Below are 16,995 nucleotides of genomic sequence, written 5' to 3'. Positions count from 1 at the left end.
TTTTAACATGAGTCTCTCACTAAAGACGAAATGCAGAATTTTTTTTTTTTTTTTTTTTTTTTTGGTCTTTTGTAAATCAAAAGTTTATTGGTTTTTAAAACATTTTATACACAAAGTGAGAAGGGGAAACAAAAAACAGAATGGGGAAGGGAAGGAAGACCAAAACAAAATCAAAATTAAATATGGACAGCGCATGACCGCAGGAGCACATCACGACACCCTGACGCAGCAGGGCTAAACACAGTGACATATCCCAAGCAGTAGAAACATGACAGGAAACAGAGACTCCAACAAAGGAATCCCAGGACCCCAGCCTAATCACAGCAGCAAAAGTTGGGTGGAGGGGTCCAGAAAGAACTGGGACCAATAGAACCAGGTCCGTCTATGGCGCTCACCCTGTCCATCAGAACGGGCCACCAGCTCCTCCAAAGCGCGCACCCTTTCCACCCGTAGAATCCATTCCCTAAATGAGGGTGGGGTGACAGAAGCCCAATGGAAGGGAATCAAGGCTTTAGCCTCGCCCAGCAAGTGACAGAGCACTGACTTCTTATACACCGCAACAGGCGTGGTGGTATGATGGAGCAAATAACTGGCAGGATGAAAAGGGGGCGGAGAATCAGTGAAACGCGGGAGGACAGCCTCGATAGCCTTCCAGAAAGGAACAATAAGGGGGCACTCCCACCAGATATGAAGGATCGACCCCACTGACAAGCCACACCTCCAACACAACTCCGAGTGGTCAGGGAACATGCCATGCAGGCGAGAGGGCGTACGGTACCAGCGCGTAAGTAACTTATAGGAGAGCTCCTGAGACCTGGTACTAAGGGAGCAACCATGCGTTAAGGAGAAAATCTTCCCCCACTGCGCCGCTGAGAGGGACACCGCGAGATCCGATTCCCATTTCCCCACATAGGCCGGCAAATCCCCATCCCCCACGCTCGAGAGCAGCCGATAAAGCAGGGAGATCCCACGAGGAGGAAGAGCATCCCTAATAAGGTTGGGTTTCTGAGGGATAGACATAACATAAGCCCTGAGTTGCAAATATTGCAGAGTCTGCAGCGCAGTCGGGGCAGCGCCCCCAACAATGGCAGACAGGGAACGGAGTCGCGTCCCTTCCATATAGGACCCCAATGTCGGCGCATCGCCCGGAGCCGATACCAGAAACGAGCCTCCCAACACAACCGGGGGAAAATCAGGATTATATTGCAACGGCGTCTGTGGCGACGGATAGGTAAGTAACCGGGATTTACGGGAAACAGAATGGAGAACCGCCAGAGTAGCCAAAAGGAAGGGGTGACCCCCCGTCTGCCTCCTAGCCACAGACGGCTCATGCCACAAAAGCACCTGTATCGGCAATGAAGCAGCGTCGGCCTCCAGAGCTACCCACAACTTATGGGCAGGGTGGTAGGTCCACTCCAGGGAACGCAACAGATGGCAAGCAAAGTAATAATTGCGAACACAGGGAAGGCCCAGACCTCCCGCGGCCTTAGGCTTCTGCAACAAGGCCAGAGCCAACCTCGGAGCCCGCCCCGCCCAGATAAAGGAGAGAAACAGCGCCCGCAAGGAGGAAAAGAAAGCACGCGGCAAAGCAATCGGTAAGGCTTGGAGCAAATACAGCACCCTGGGGAGGATGTTCATTTTAAGAGCGTTCACCCTACCCACCCAGGAAACAAACAGAGAACCCCAAGACCGAAGGTCCTTCCGGATCGCATCAAGCAGATGGGGAAAGTTAAATTTATATAAGAGGGAGACATCATCCGCCAACCAGACCCCTAAGTGCCGCAATTTACCCACACACCACCGGAAAGGGAAGGAGGAAGCCAACGCCTCCACTTCAGTCACAGGAAGGGAGATATTCAAAATTTCAGATTTGGACAAGTTGACTTTCAAATTAGAAAGACAGCCGTACTTCTTGAACTCATCCATCAGCACAGGTAAGGACACACGCGGGTTCACAAGGGTGAATAACATATCATCCGCAAAAGCCACCGCCTTATGGTGCACGCCCCCACCCACCACACCGGTAACGTCCGGATTAACTCGAACAGCCTCCAAAAGAGGCTCCAGAGAGAGGACAAAGAGCATAGGGGACAACGGGCAACCCTGCCTAGTGCCATTAGATATAGGGAACTGGTCCGAGAGGGCCCCATTAATACGCAGCCTAGCCGACGGGCAAGTATAGAGCGCGGAAACTCAGCCCAGCATATGTGGGCCAAGGCCCACCGCCCCCAACACCTCAAGCATAAAAGTCCAATCAAGCCGATCGAAGGCCTTCTCGGCATCCGTAGATAATAAAATAGCCTTGGCGTCCGACCGCTTAATCAAGTTGATCAAGTTCACCATCCTCAAGACTCAGACTTTAAGGAAATTTGTGTTATTGTGAGGAGACTGATTTTGCCCAGTAAAACCTGCAAAAAAAACTGTACCTGGAAATGCCAAATGTCAGGTTAGGGAACCTGAAGTGTTAATCCTAAACCGTAGCAAATCCTGCCAATTCCTCAACCAATCGATCATGGAGATAGTAAATCTCACTAGGGAAGAGCAGTCTGATTTTGAAAGCATGTCTTTAGATGCTTCTGATGTCTGCGAGGAGGATATAATTGATAAAGCTGGGGATGATTTTTCTAAGTATTTTAGTGCAGTTTAGACTACATCACCCATCACTTAGAAAAGGTTAACTCCATAAAACCACAAAATACAAGACACCCTCTAGGGCCTCGGGTCTTGTTCTTGTATCTAATGGGACAGTCATAGGCAATAAACCCTCACCCAATATGAACAATATCTAATAGACTTGTGTTTTCAGATTTGGACAAACTTGTTTTTTAACAAAAATTGTCTGTTTCGTGCATTTGTACGAATCTCTGATACGGAGTGCGATCCCCAACAAACCTGTTGAAAACAAATTGCGAAAGTGCCTATATTTTGTAAGGGTTCATCCATTCATACTCAAAATACAAAAAAGTGAAGCGCAATATTCTAATTAAATATAAATATTACACCTTCTGGTGAAGTGGTGCTGCAAAAACACAGGAACAAACTCCCCAAAATGTTCCAAATTAAATACAATCAAAACCACACAAGTGTCTGCGCACCCAAATAATAAGTGAGTAAATTATATGTGCAACACAAAAATAATATGTACAAAAATACCCTTCCAGCGAGAGTTCCCACACACAGTATCCAAAAGGTTCGTATATAAAAGGAAGAGAAAAAAGAAAGAAAAAAAATATGGTGTAGTATATCAAAGTACGTTTTTAAAAAACGTACCTACCTTCTTTATCTACAAGTACCAGTGTGGGATAAAGAAACTCCTAAGGAGACCATTACACTCTATGTATGGGCATATTTATGCCCTTTAAATTGTAAGGGTCCGATCTGCTTAATAGCGTTTTTTTTTAAACGTACTTTGATATACTACACCATAATTTTTTTCTTTCTTTTTTCTCTTCCTTTTATATACGAACCTTTTGGATACTGTGTGTGGGAACTCTCGCTGGAAGGGTATTTTTGTACATATTATTTTTGTGTTGCACATATAATTTACTTACTTATTATTTGGGTGCGCAGACACTTGTGTGGTTTTGTTCATCCATTCATCACCACGTGTAGCCGCTGCCATTACAAGCTGTTTTGGCACTCCTTGATGAGATTAAGGAAGGTACATATCAATGGCTGATAGGTAGATGTAGCCAAAATATGAGAGGTGGTCACATGGATGCTTATGGCTGTGATTGATGGGTCCAACAATCTGTGGGCGTTTTATCTTACTTATTTCACTCATGCCAATCATCATTTACAAGGGGAAGGGACAAGCATTACATATATAAATGTGCTGATGCCATTTCAACTTGTCAGTAGCAGCAGCAGTTGGAGTGTGCAACAGTGACAGAGGCTGAGATTGATGTTCACCTACTGCAAGTTAAGTAATAGTTTATTTTGGAGTAGAAAATGTACTGCTGTAGGGTGGAGAAGCCGTAGTGACTGCTGTGTATTACAGGGACTGCAGCCAGGGCCAGACTGGGACTAAAAAGCAGCCCTGGAAACATTTGGACATCATCCCCATATAGTTTATCTCGGGGTCGAGCTCTTGTACCCACACGCACGCCTAATCCATACCCGAGTCCCACTATTTGCCATACAAATAACTATAAAACATTATTTTTATCACATTATTTGCATTTAAATGCCAGAAAGCAAAAGTGTTAAAAGGCCCTAATAAATTAAATACATTAGACATAATGGAATCAATACATTTGCTGCTGCAAACAGTTTTTAGATGAAAAGTTCCATTTTATTCAGTGGAACAAAACAGTGATCACTCTATTCTTCACGATATTCTTGTAAGAAACGTTTATTTCTTTATTAATTCATGTAAACAATTTTTTCATATTTAAGAAAAGCTGTGATTGAGAAAAATATTTTTTTTGTTTTTATTTCCTTTTATTTGCCAAACTGCCCCCCCAGTTATGCACATCTGCCCCAAGGCTTGCCACTCTGCCCCCAGAAATGCCTTATACCCCCCTTCCTGACACTCTGCCTCCCTGATATGCCTTATACCCTCCTATATGCCACTCTGCCCGGTGAAATGCCTTTTAACCCCCTTTATGCCACTCTGCCTCCAGAAATGCCTTTTTACCCCCTTTATGCCACTCTGCCTCCAGAAATGCCTTATAAAGGTATATCATGGGACAGAGTGGCATATAGGGGGTTAAAAGGCATTTCTGGAGGCAGAGGGGCATATAGGGGGATAAAATGCATTTCTAGAGGCAGAGTGGCATGAAGGGGGTTGTTATGAAAATGATTTTCCTAATTTGTGATTTACGTCATAGACAGCAGAATGACAGAATTAATTTAATATAAAGGCTGAACTATTGACCTACTGGTCAATAGTTGTCCTAGGATCCCAACAACAACAAAGTTGCTATACAACCTATCCTAGCCTGAGGCGATAACAGCCAGTTCTTGTGTGATTGGTGTTGCTTAGTTACATATAGGCAGTGGCACATTTTGTTTTATTCACATGTGTGTAGGTATAGGATGTGTTAGTGATTCCGGTGTGCATGGTTACAACCGAAATATTGTACACTTTTCAACTGAAAAAACTGTTACTAGTTTACAATTGATACGGTTGCTATTTACATAGCAACCTATCAATACTATAGTAAAAAACACCTTTAAAAGAACCATACACCATGTGCTAGGGGGAACTTCAATCCAGGGCTTGATGGTGCCTGGATCCAGAGGGCTTCACCTGTTTGTAAGCGCCCTGGGTTATAGACCGGAATCCTTCCAACGTTTCATCAAGTAGTCGTTATGACCAACGGAGTTCCACTTGATATTGTTTTGCTGGGTTTCTTCATCATCTCTGTAAGATGACCATCTACCGAAGCTAAGTATTATTGTTATGTTATTGCAATCTGTTAAGACTGGTGTGTGACTTTAATTCTGCTGATCATTAAAGTATAATTACCATTCACCACAGTATTTAAGTAATTCTCACCATATGATCGACTGGAATACCTCATATTATATACCATTTGTATATCAAGATACAGAGTGTATATAGATTAAATACATTTTATTGTTGTTATTAAGGTTCCCTGATTACCTTAAATAAATAATTTCAAGTTAGAATCAGGCCACAACCACAACAGGGGTTAAAAGGCATATCATGGGGCACTCTGCCTCCAGAAAAGCCTTAAGCCCCATATAACACCGCCCCCTCCTCCCCAACTTACCACGCTTCTGGTGTCTGGTGAGGGCAGTGGGTGGAGGCTGGCATTCATGCCTCAGCTCTTCATCTCACCCCTTTTAAGATGTGGGACGAAGTGCTGAGGCACTGCCATTGGGCGGCGCGGTGTGTGCACCGGCCCCCTTAACTTCATTAGGCGCCAGCGGCGGGAGGAGGCGGCCTGGGTGCCACTTTCAATACCGCTCACAGCCTCTCAGCGGCTGTCTTGAAGGTTTGTCTCTCCTGCAGCAGACATTTTTTTCCCCTCTGTTCCTGAGTAGGGTTAAGTTGGTTAACACAGTTGTCCATTTATGCTACTAGTACTTTTTTTTATTATCGTTCTATCATATCATTTATTATTCTTCATGATAAACATTGGTGACAATAAATATGCATAAGATAATGGCCACACAAAGTGATTTTGCTCACCATACACACATCTATAGATAATTGCTTACATGCACTACAATCCTAAGCATCTGTCAACAACTTTGTTGACCAAAAAAAACTATTCATGTGGAGTATTACTATAATCTGGAGATGCAGCTGAACAACTGCTCCTAGTGAAATACCCTGGCTTGTCTTCTTTGCAAAAATATATACTTTTGCGGGGAAGTTTGAAATAGGGCACTGCTAAACAGCCCTAAATTAGACATAGGGCCAGAAAAAGAAAATGTGAAAATGTCATGTTTGGAAACAGTGTGTGTTCTTATTCGTGCCATTACACAAACATTCTTACTTACACTTGCCTGTGCAACCAAACACATATTTACCCTAACATACACTTTTAAAACACACACTCGCTCTCCCCTAATTGTCTATCCCCTTTCTCTTCTGTCTCCGGATCTCTCATTTTCTTTATCTTTCTCTTATTTATCTTTCCCCTTTATCATGATCTCTCTTATTTCTCATTGTCTCTCCCTTTTCTCCCCATCCTTCTACTTCATCATGGTCTCTCTATTGTTTCTCTCCCATTTTTCCCAATCTCTTACCTTTTAACCTCTCATTTTCTGTCCTCTTGATTCCCATAGAAGGAAGGAGTTCAATGCCTGTTCCTGTTTGATAGCTAGCCTATAATATCTAATAAATCCTATGTTATTTCTAAATATTTGCATTTTTGTAATTGTCAGTGAACCACTATAACATTATACATGTATAAAAATAAATGCAAATCTCTGTAAATGAGAATGCATGTATGAATGAAATATATACAGCGTGTTTTATTCACTGGATATTGAGCTCTTGGAATTTTGGTAAACCCTGTAAATACATGAAATACATTACATCCTTACGCAGCTTGGTAATGTTACATAGTTTCTGTTTCACCTTGTTGGGAGTCACATATCTCATAAATAAACAATGGCTGAGGTGCAAAACTTGTTAGTTAAGCAGATGTTTCCTTTGACTGTGAATAATCCCCTTTTGGGTACTGATCCTGTAGCAGCTGATATCACAGTGTCTCTCACTGCACAGTAATATGTGGCAGCTTCCTCAGGCTTGGCTATGCTCTTCAGCTCTGTTGACCTCTTATCAGGATTGAATTCTATCACAAATGCTCCAGTTGTTTTAGTGCCATCAAATCCACTCGTAAGAAACTCCAGTCCCTTATTCAGAGGCTTTTTGTACCAGAACATTGTGTCCTTGCTAGTAACATTCTGCTGACATGGGATAATGAAGTGGTTTCCTTCTTTCACTCTCATCTCATCAGGCTGAAAAACTTGGCACTGGCATGTACTAATAACTAGAAAGGAAAAAAGCCAAAACAATAATGCAACATCAATGCCGAGTCAGTGCCCTGAAATGGGCTTTAGGTGTAATAAAATTGGCATTTCAGTAAAACCTTTTATAAAAAAAGAGAGAAATATAATTAATTTATGTGAACTTTAAAACAAATTTTAAACCACTTATTCAAAATACTAGGGATATTGTAAGGACTATAAATTATAGATATGCTGTCATAAAAATATAGTCAATAATATCTGTGTAAGCTAAAACCCTTACATAGAATAAGTGATGAAACAAGGAGCCTGCACATTGTGGGTGTTCAGACAGTATTGTGCTCAGAGTTGTTTCAAACAAATGTTTCCTTTTAAGGGTTTCTTCTTTTGGTGGCAGCTCCACCTCCTTTCTATTTTATGAAATTGCCTCATCATACTTTGTTAAAAGAGAACATATACCGTATTGGCTTGATTATAGGCCGCATTCGATTATAGGCCGAAAATAGTTTGGTGCTATTTTAAAGAAAAAATTATTTTTAAAGAAAAAATACACATTTGTGGAATGGTAAAACAGTATTTTACCTAATGAACAGGAATATGTGTATTTTAACTTTTTTGGTATCTATTATGCAGTTAGTCAGTATAGGTTATATACAAGCAGAAATTTGGAAAAGCAATAGCCATTTTAAGCTCCCCCCTTAATTCATAATGCACCTTACTTATAGATATGCCACTCTGCTTCCTAGATATGCCACTCTGTTCCCCAGATATTCCACTCTGACACCAGATATGCGACTCTGCTCCCTAGAAATGACACTTTACTGACCCCCGACTTACTAATGCAGCCCCAGACTTCCTGGTGTCTAGCGGGGGCAGCCAGTTAACGTCTGCGTGATGTGCGCAGACAACCTTTGCTGCTGCTCGCCACTTCCGCCGGGGCTTCTGTGTCAGCGCTCCGTCATAGAAGCCCCGGCGGAAGTGCTGGCAGCAGCAGAGATTGTCTGTGCGCATCGCACAGGCGTTCAGCCCGGTACTTCGGCTTGGGCTTCTATTGTGGAGCACCGGAAGGTGATGTAACGCCGGCGCCCCGTCTTAGAAGCTCTTACTTAAGCAGCAGGGGTTGTCTGCATCAGGCAGACGTCCACCGCCTGCCAGAGAGGAGGAGCCAGGTCCTCTTTCGTGCTCTGGGGGACCTGGATCATAACCTTGCTTCTAGGCCACAGCAGGGCTAAATGAAAAGGACACACCTGCCCGATGCCTGGAACAGCATCCCTGTGCTAAACCCGGGTTATAGACCTCACCCCCACTTTAAAGACTTAAAGTGGGTGGGGGGGAGTGCGGCCTATAATCTGGCAAGTACGGTACTAGCCTGCATTATAAAATATTACCAGGATTTTTTAATTAAAAAAAATGGCTACTAAACAACAATAATGTAAAGTCATGACAACTATCTTATAGGGTCCACAAAATAAAATCATATGGTCATTCCATAAGAAAACAATATAATTTAATAGAAGCCACAAGAAAAAGTGTTCTTTAAGAGCTGGATCTACTGTATATCTGATAAACAGTTATATGTTTCCCCCTGGTGGTAAGCAATTATCTTGCAAGACGCAAGTTGTATATATGTTGCATATACAGTATTAGACTTGTGCATAAAGATTCAGATTTTCATTAGAATTTGATTTTTGGCACTCTCTGTCAGGCTGTCTTAATTGGATGAATGGGGGAGTGGTTGTCCCTGTGATGCACGGCAAGGCTCGGCCCTGATGGGGAGGTGCTCCAGGATAATGAAGTACAGGATAATGCAGACAGATCCATAAATAAAGAGTAGTGTTTCTGTGCTTCTTATTCTCTGAAGGTTCATCTGCATTATTCTGGCGTCCTGGAGCACATCATGGTTGATCCTCGGCTTGTACCACAGGGACAACCTCCAATCAGGGGAGAGGTTGGCCAGACGGTGATGCAGAAGTGCTCCTGGAGGCCTGGGTAACACAGCAGATCATCAGGAGAAGTCTGAACTGTTTTTCTAATAAATAATTGGGTATGTCAAGAAGGCCTTGCAGCAGTTGGCCAAAAACAGCCTTTATAAAAATTGAAATGGTACCTGAAAGAAAGAGAAAGATTGTCTGGCCAGGATCAGACATCAGTAAGTAGCAAGATGAAAAAGTGGACTTGGAATTGCCACCGGAAATTCAATCGGACAATTGTCAAATCCATGAGACGATGGGTGGAGGAACATTATGTGCACTGGGTATTTCACGTTCCTTATTACCCACAATCAGCAGTGCTTAAAGAGTGCATGAACGATCAGCTGAACAAATCGATAGAGCCACATACTTTACTTGGGTGGGATCAGGTGTTGGATTTATATAGTGGCAGCAGTTAGACTTGTGCATTTGTTTATATATGAACTTTATTTTTAACGAAAATTGCCTGTTTCAAGCCTTCATTAGAATCTACCATAATGAGGGCCATCTCTGACGAAACTGACGAAAACAAACTGCAAAAGTGACAAAAATTCATCATTATTTGTCGTCACACGTAGCTGCTGCCATTACAAGCCATTTTGATGAGGTAAAGTGGAAGGGACTGTGTGAAGGAGGTTACATATCAATGTCTGATCGGTAGAAGTAGCCAAAAAATGTGATGGTTATGGCTATGATTGATATGTCCAGCAACCTGTGGGAGTTTTTACTCTGGCCAATCAGCATTTACAAGGGGAAGAGAAAAAATAGAATCATATACCCCCTCAAACAATGATAGGGACGTAGACCTTACCTACTCATTTTGGTCCAGCAGTTGTTTTAAGAAGTAAAAAAGTATTGAATAGAGAGAACCGAAAATACAAATGGGGAGCCGCAGAAATTACAAGTATGGGGAGAAATGGGACCCAGAAAATACAGGTCCTGGAGGTGATGGCTAAACTGAAAATAATCCCCAGAGAAGTAGATAAAAAAAAATTCTGTTAATAGAGGATGAAACTAATCCTCAATATTTTCCTTCCTCCAGGTTGGTCTTCCTACAGTGAGTTTCTGGTGGGATGCAGCCTTGTTCTCCGGCCGCAGGACTTAAAGATGAGTGAACTACAAAGGGGTAGAGGGTAGATAGTGAGTAGGGAAAGAGGAGTGAGAGGTGTTAAAAAGTAATAAGGGAGGCAGAAGGGGTCGAAAGTGATAAGGAAGGGAGAAGGGGTAGAAAGTGATAAGGGAGGGAGAAGAGGTAGAAAGAGATAAGGGAGGGAGAAGGGGTAGAAAGTAATAAGGGAGGGAGAAGGGGTAGAAAGCGATAAGGGAGGGAGAGGGAGTAGAAAGTGATAAGGGAGGGAGAGGGGGTAGAAAGTGATAAGGGAGGGAGATGGGGTAAATAGTGAGAAAGAGGGTAGTAAGAATATTGAAATAAGTAAAGTGTGAATGAGTGAGAGTATAAATTAATGTGTGAATGAATTGTCTGAATGAGGGAGAGCATGAGTTAATATGTGGATGAATTGTCTGAATAAGGGAGAGCATGAGTTAATATGTGGATGAATTGTCTGAATGAGGGAGAGCATAAGTTAATAAGTGGATGAATTGTCTGAATGATAGAGAGCATGAGTTAATACGTGGGTGAATTGTCTGAATGAGGGAGAGCATGAGTTGTCTGAATGAGGGAGACAATGAGTTGATATGTGGATGAATTGTCTGAATGAGGGAGAGCATGAGTTAATATGTGGATGGATTGTCTGAATGAGGGAGAGCATGAGTTAATATGTGGATGGATTGTCTGAATGAGGGAGAGCATGAGTTAATATGTGGATGAATTGTCTGAATGAGAGAGAGCATGAGTTAATATGTGGATGAATTGTCTAAATGAGGGAGAGCATGAGTTAATATGTGGATGAATTGTCTGAATGAGGGAGAGCATGAGTTAATATGTGGATGAATTGTCTGAATGAGGGAGAGCATGAGTTAATATGTGGATAAGTTGTCTGAATGAGGGAGAGCATGAGTTAATATGTGGATGAATTGCCTGAATGAGAGAGAGCATGAGTTAATGTGTGGATGAGTTGCCTGAATGAGAGAGAGCATGAGTTAACGTGTGGATGAGTTGTCTGAATGAGGGAGCGCATGAGTTAATGTGTGGATGAATTGTCTGAATGAGGGAGAGCATGAGCTAATGTGTGGATGAATTGTCTGCATGAGGGAGAGCATGAGCTAATGTGTGGATGAATTGTCTGACTGAGGGAGAGCATGAGCTAATGTGTGGATTAATTGTCTGACTGAGGGAGAGCATGAGTTAATGTGTGGATGAATTGTCTGAATGAGGGAGAGCATGAGTTAATGTGTGGATGAATTGTCTGAATGAGGGAGAGCATGAGTTAATGTGTGGATGAATTGTCTGAATGAGGGAGAGCATGAGTTAATGTGTGGATGAATTGTCTGAATGAGGGAGAGCATGAGTTAATGTGTGGATGAATTGTCTGAATGAGGGAGAGCATGAGTTAATGTGTGGATGAATTGTCTGAATGAGGGAGAGCATGAGTTAATATGTGGATGAATTGTCTGAATGAGGGAGAGCATGAGTTAATGTGTGGATGAATTGTCTGAATGGGGGAGAACATGAGTTAATGTGTTTGTGTGTATCATAGATGTGTAATTGTGGAAGGGCAAAGATGGCACTAGCAGGATGTTTGAGCCTTGGCGACCAAGATGGCACAGGCAGGGTGTATATGGGACAAAGATGGCACAGGCTGATTGGGGACAAAGTTGACTTGTGCGGGGCTATTTGGGGACAAAGATGGCGAATCTTATGTGTTATCTGGGTGCTGGCCAGGTTCTATGTGGGCAGTGTGGATGCCAGGGCTGACTGTGGGGTGTGCAACCTGTGATCTATGCCTGTAATTTAGGGGGTTTTAAATATACCTTTAATGCCGTGTTTTTATGTGAATTCCAATTGATCTGTACCTGCAAAGCTGGGTTTGTGTGTTATTCTGTAGATCCATATCTGCTATGCTATGTTTCCATACATTATTTATGTATACCTGCAAATATAGGGTTTGTATGTCTTGTTCAGTTGAATAATACCTGCAATGCTGTTTGCATGTATTTATTTGATCTATACCTGCAATGCTACGTTTCATATATTATTATTGTATACCTGCAAATACAGGATTTGTATGTCTGATTCTGTTTATTTGATATATACCTTCAGTGCTGAGATCACAAGTGAATTTCAATTGATCTATACATGCAAAGCTGGGTTTGTGTGTTAATGTGTTGATCTATACCTGCTATCGGCAGCAGGGTCTAATATTTATATATATATATATATTTATATATAAATCGGCAGCAGGGACTAATATTAATATATATCGGCAACTGGGGCTAATATTAATATACATGGGCAGCAGGGGCTAATATATATATATATCAACAGCAGGACCTAATATTTATATATATATCGGCAGCAGGGTCTAATATTAACAAAACTGCCAGTTCTGCTGTAATTTTTAAATCATGTTTCAATCTTAGTCTTTACTTCAAAGAGATAAGTACTCATTATGTAGTTAAAAATGCACGTCTAATGCATGTAAACGATGGGGCCATCACATAAATCAATAATAAAGGGAGGGGCTTGCTGGGGGCATTCATACAAATGGTGGTGGCTGGAGGCGATCATACAAGGGTGTGGGGGCACCACATTAATCTATACTAAAAGGGTGCTGGCTAGGGCATCAGTACACAAGGGGCAAAAACACTAAGGGTGTATAAACGACAATGCAGTGTGAAAAATCCATCCTGATGTAGATGTCTGTGACATAGATTGTGTCCTGCTGTGTGTTTTTGGTTATCAGTGTAGCAGAGCCTGTCCTGGGGTGTGTGTATAGGTGTTGGTGTGGCAGAGCCTTTCCTGGTGTGTGTTTGGGTGTTGGTATGGCAGAGCCTGTCCTGGTGTGTGTGTTCGGGTGTCAGTGTGGCAGAGCCTGTCCTGGTGTGTGTGTGTTTGGATGTGGGGGTGGCAGAGCCTGTCCTGGGGTGTGTGTTTGGGTGTCGGTGTGGCAGAGCCTGTCCTGTGTGTGTGTGTGTGTTTGGGTGTCGGTGTGGCAAAGCCTGTCCTGGTGTGTGTGTTTGGGTGTTGGTGTGGCAGAGCCTGTCCTGGTGTGAGACTGTCCTGGTGTGTGTGTTTGGTTTCCAGTGTGACAGAGCCTGTGTTGGTGTGTGTGTGTTTGGTCATCTGTTTCCTGGTAGTTAACTTACAATAGGAATTATTTAATTTATACTTATCCAGAGATAAAATGCCCTCCTGAAGTTGTAGTGACTTCAGGGGACAAAATGTTCAAGGCCCTGAAATCATTTAGTGCAGGGGCATCCAACATGCAGCCAGGGCAACCGATCTTACGCGGGCCGCACCTCGAGCCCTGCTACTTACCTGTGGGAGGGTCTTTTGTACTACATAGAGGAAGCGGAACCTAGCAGAGTTCACGTGACATCACATGACTCTGCTCCAGTCCTGCTTCCTCTGTGCAGTACCAGAGAACGCAGAGGGAGGCCGCGCCCTCTGCTGATGTCTGTGAGTGGCATCGAGGAGCTGCAGTGCAGATAAGGGGGTGGGGAGGGTGTTTGAATGAGTATGCGTGATTGAGGGAATTAATCTGTGAATAAATGAGTATATGAATGAATGAATGAGTGTGTGTGTGATAGCATGGATGTGTAAGTGCTGGAACCTAGGCATGATGGGACTGTGATTGCTGTAAGCAATCACACTCCTATCATGCCAAGTCAGCCAGTACATGCTGAAACCTAGCAAGCTGCCCCCCTTGTGTATTGATGCTGCCAGCAGTATGGGGTCTACACATCACTTACAGCCACCCTGTACCAGCATGTACTGGCTGACATGGCATGATAGGAGTGTGATTGCTAACAGCAATCACAGCAAGCACAGTCCCATCATGCCTAGGTACCAGTATTTACTAGTTGCCTGGGTATGATAGGAGGGTGATTACTGTTAGCAATCACACTCCTATCATGCCAAGTAATATAGCAAATTTTTGGTTTTGGCTAAGTGAACTGTGAATGTTTTGGTCCAGAATTTTTATTTTGGTGCATCCCTAGAATAAATAGAAGTCACAAACCTTTCTAGGCCCAGAAATCAGTGAGAGGAAAAGTAAAGGTTTTGTGTCATTTACTTTATTTTAATCTGCATATTTTACTAAAGGCCATATTTTCTCACAGTGAAAAATGAGTGCGGCCCTCGCACGTATACAATTCTGATGAAGTGGCCCACTGCAGAAAAAACTTGGACACCCCTGATTTAGTGGAAAAGTTGAGGTATTGTGTTATTTACTCTATCAATATTAATATTTCAATATTAATATTTATTTCAAGGATTAGTCGTACTGAATTGTGGCTTCAGGCTTCCCATGTTGAATGATCAAGTTGTGACCTTTTGCAGAAGTGTGCAGGGAGTCAAAACTGAACACACAAGGACAAGTGGAAGATAGCAGATAAGGTAGGGAGACATTAAGAGACAGTGAGCCTGATAGAGTGAGTGAAAGTGTGAGAGGGCATGAATAATGAGTAAGAGAGTGAGAAAATATTGTTTTAGCTTTCTAGTGACTTTAAAAAAAAACTAATTTACCATCAAATTAAATTAACATCAAACTATAGGGGTGCCGCCTATAATCTGGTGCAACATATTCTGGGCAATACAGTGGGCCCCGGACACACAAAATAAGAGGAGGGGCCGCATGATCCGGCCTTGGTCATATTAGGGGCATGATGGAGAGGTTAGAGTTTGAGGCCTTTCTTTTTCATACCGACAAGACCAGTGAAGATTCTCCCTTCCACCCGCCCTATGTTTTTGACAAATTTAAATGTTTATTGTAGGGATCAGTGGTTTCCGGTTGTATTTGTGGTGTGTTTTCTACATAGCGGGGAACTGAGGTTTTGGTTATGTTTTATGGATGGTTTATTCGGTGGAATTGATTGAAGTTGTATGGTTTCTCATACGAGGTATGGAAACCAAGGTTATTATGAAGTGTTGTGGGTCTTTTCCCACGGGCAGGCTCCCAAGGGAAATAGGGGGCCGGTGTGCTTATGCCACCTGCTAGTGCATTTACGACTTGTGGTTTGTATGAAGTTCCCAGAGGAAGGTGGAACTGTTGGTTAAGTCATAATGTCGTCATAAGGGGTATGTTAGTAACCTCCATGGGGTGAAGTTTGTAATTGGGTGGAGGGACCCTAAATCATAGAGGTTACAAAGTTATGATATAACGTATGTTGTAAGTTTTAAAATAAAGTTTTATGTGTTCTTAAGAGTTTTGGTGTCAATAACAGGAGGGCCCACATGGAGCTAGTGCCGTGATCATGTAATGTACAAATTATCTGTGCATAAAAACATGGCAAAATACCTCCCTGGAGCTTTAAGGTGTCACAACATATACATTTTTACATCTTTGTAAAAAATTTATGAATTGAATTAATGAAATATACACAATGGATGAGCAGCAGTACTTGTCAGTTATGCAGATGTTTCCTGTCACTTGTGAATAATTTCATTTTGGGTACTGATCGTGAACCAGCTGATATCACTGTGTCACTCACTGCACAGTAATATGTAGCAGCTACATCAGGCTTTGCTATGCTCTTCAGCTTTGTGGACCTCGTATCAGGATTGAATTCCATCACAAATGCTCCAACAGTTTTAGTGCCATCAAATCCACTCGTAAGAAACTCCAGACCCTTATTCAGATGATTTTTATACCAGAACATTGTATTCTTGCTAGTAACATTCTGCTGACATGAAATAATAAAGCGGTCTCCTTCGATCACATTGATTTCATCAGGCTGGAAAACTTGGCATCGGGATGTGCAAATAACTGTGAAAGAACATAGACAACAGCAATGCAGTATCAATGCTGTTTCAGTGCCCTACAATACTGTAAATGTGTTTCAAGTGAGTAGTTCATTGAACTTTTTTTAAAGATAAAGAAAAAAATATAATTTAAAGTTACTACGCAAAGTTTGCAATGAATTACTAATCACTTAATATTATTAGGAATACAAAATGTGGAAACCCACTCTTACCCAGAAAGAGTGATGAAACAAGAAGCCAGCACATGATAAGTCAAGTATTCAAACTGTATTTTGCTCCGAGTTCTTTGAAACAACTATTTACTTTTACTTTTTCGTTTAGGTGGTGGCTCCACCTCTTTTGTATATTACGAAATTGCCTCACTGTACTTTGTTAAAAGATAACCTGTAAGAACATGGGTGAGCATACCAACGCACCCACTTTTCTTTAGTATGGATTTTATATCAAAGTGTACAGGGGAGTGTAGTCATGAGACATTACGGAGGTTATGTGTAGGTCTCCCTTGCCACCTAAAGAATGCTGTAATACTTGAAAAACCTCTGATCAACATTATATCATACTTGTATATCATATACTGTATATGTAATAGAGAAGGTACCTACAACAAGGTTGAGACAGCATATAACATGTTAAAATTCTCGGGTTCAAAATTTCAAAGGACATTATATAAAAGCTAAAAAAAAATAAAAA

The sequence above is a fragment of the Sceloporus occidentalis genome, unplaced genomic scaffold (genome assembly GCF_023333645.1).
Source record: "Sceloporus occidentalis isolate IW3139 unplaced genomic scaffold, rSceOcc1.0.p SCAF_24, whole genome shotgun sequence".
Lineage (NCBI taxonomy): Eukaryota > Metazoa > Chordata > Lepidosauria > Squamata > Phrynosomatidae > Sceloporus > Sceloporus occidentalis.
The sequence above is the reverse complement of the archived record's forward strand: the minus strand, read 5'-3'. Positions refer to the sequence as shown.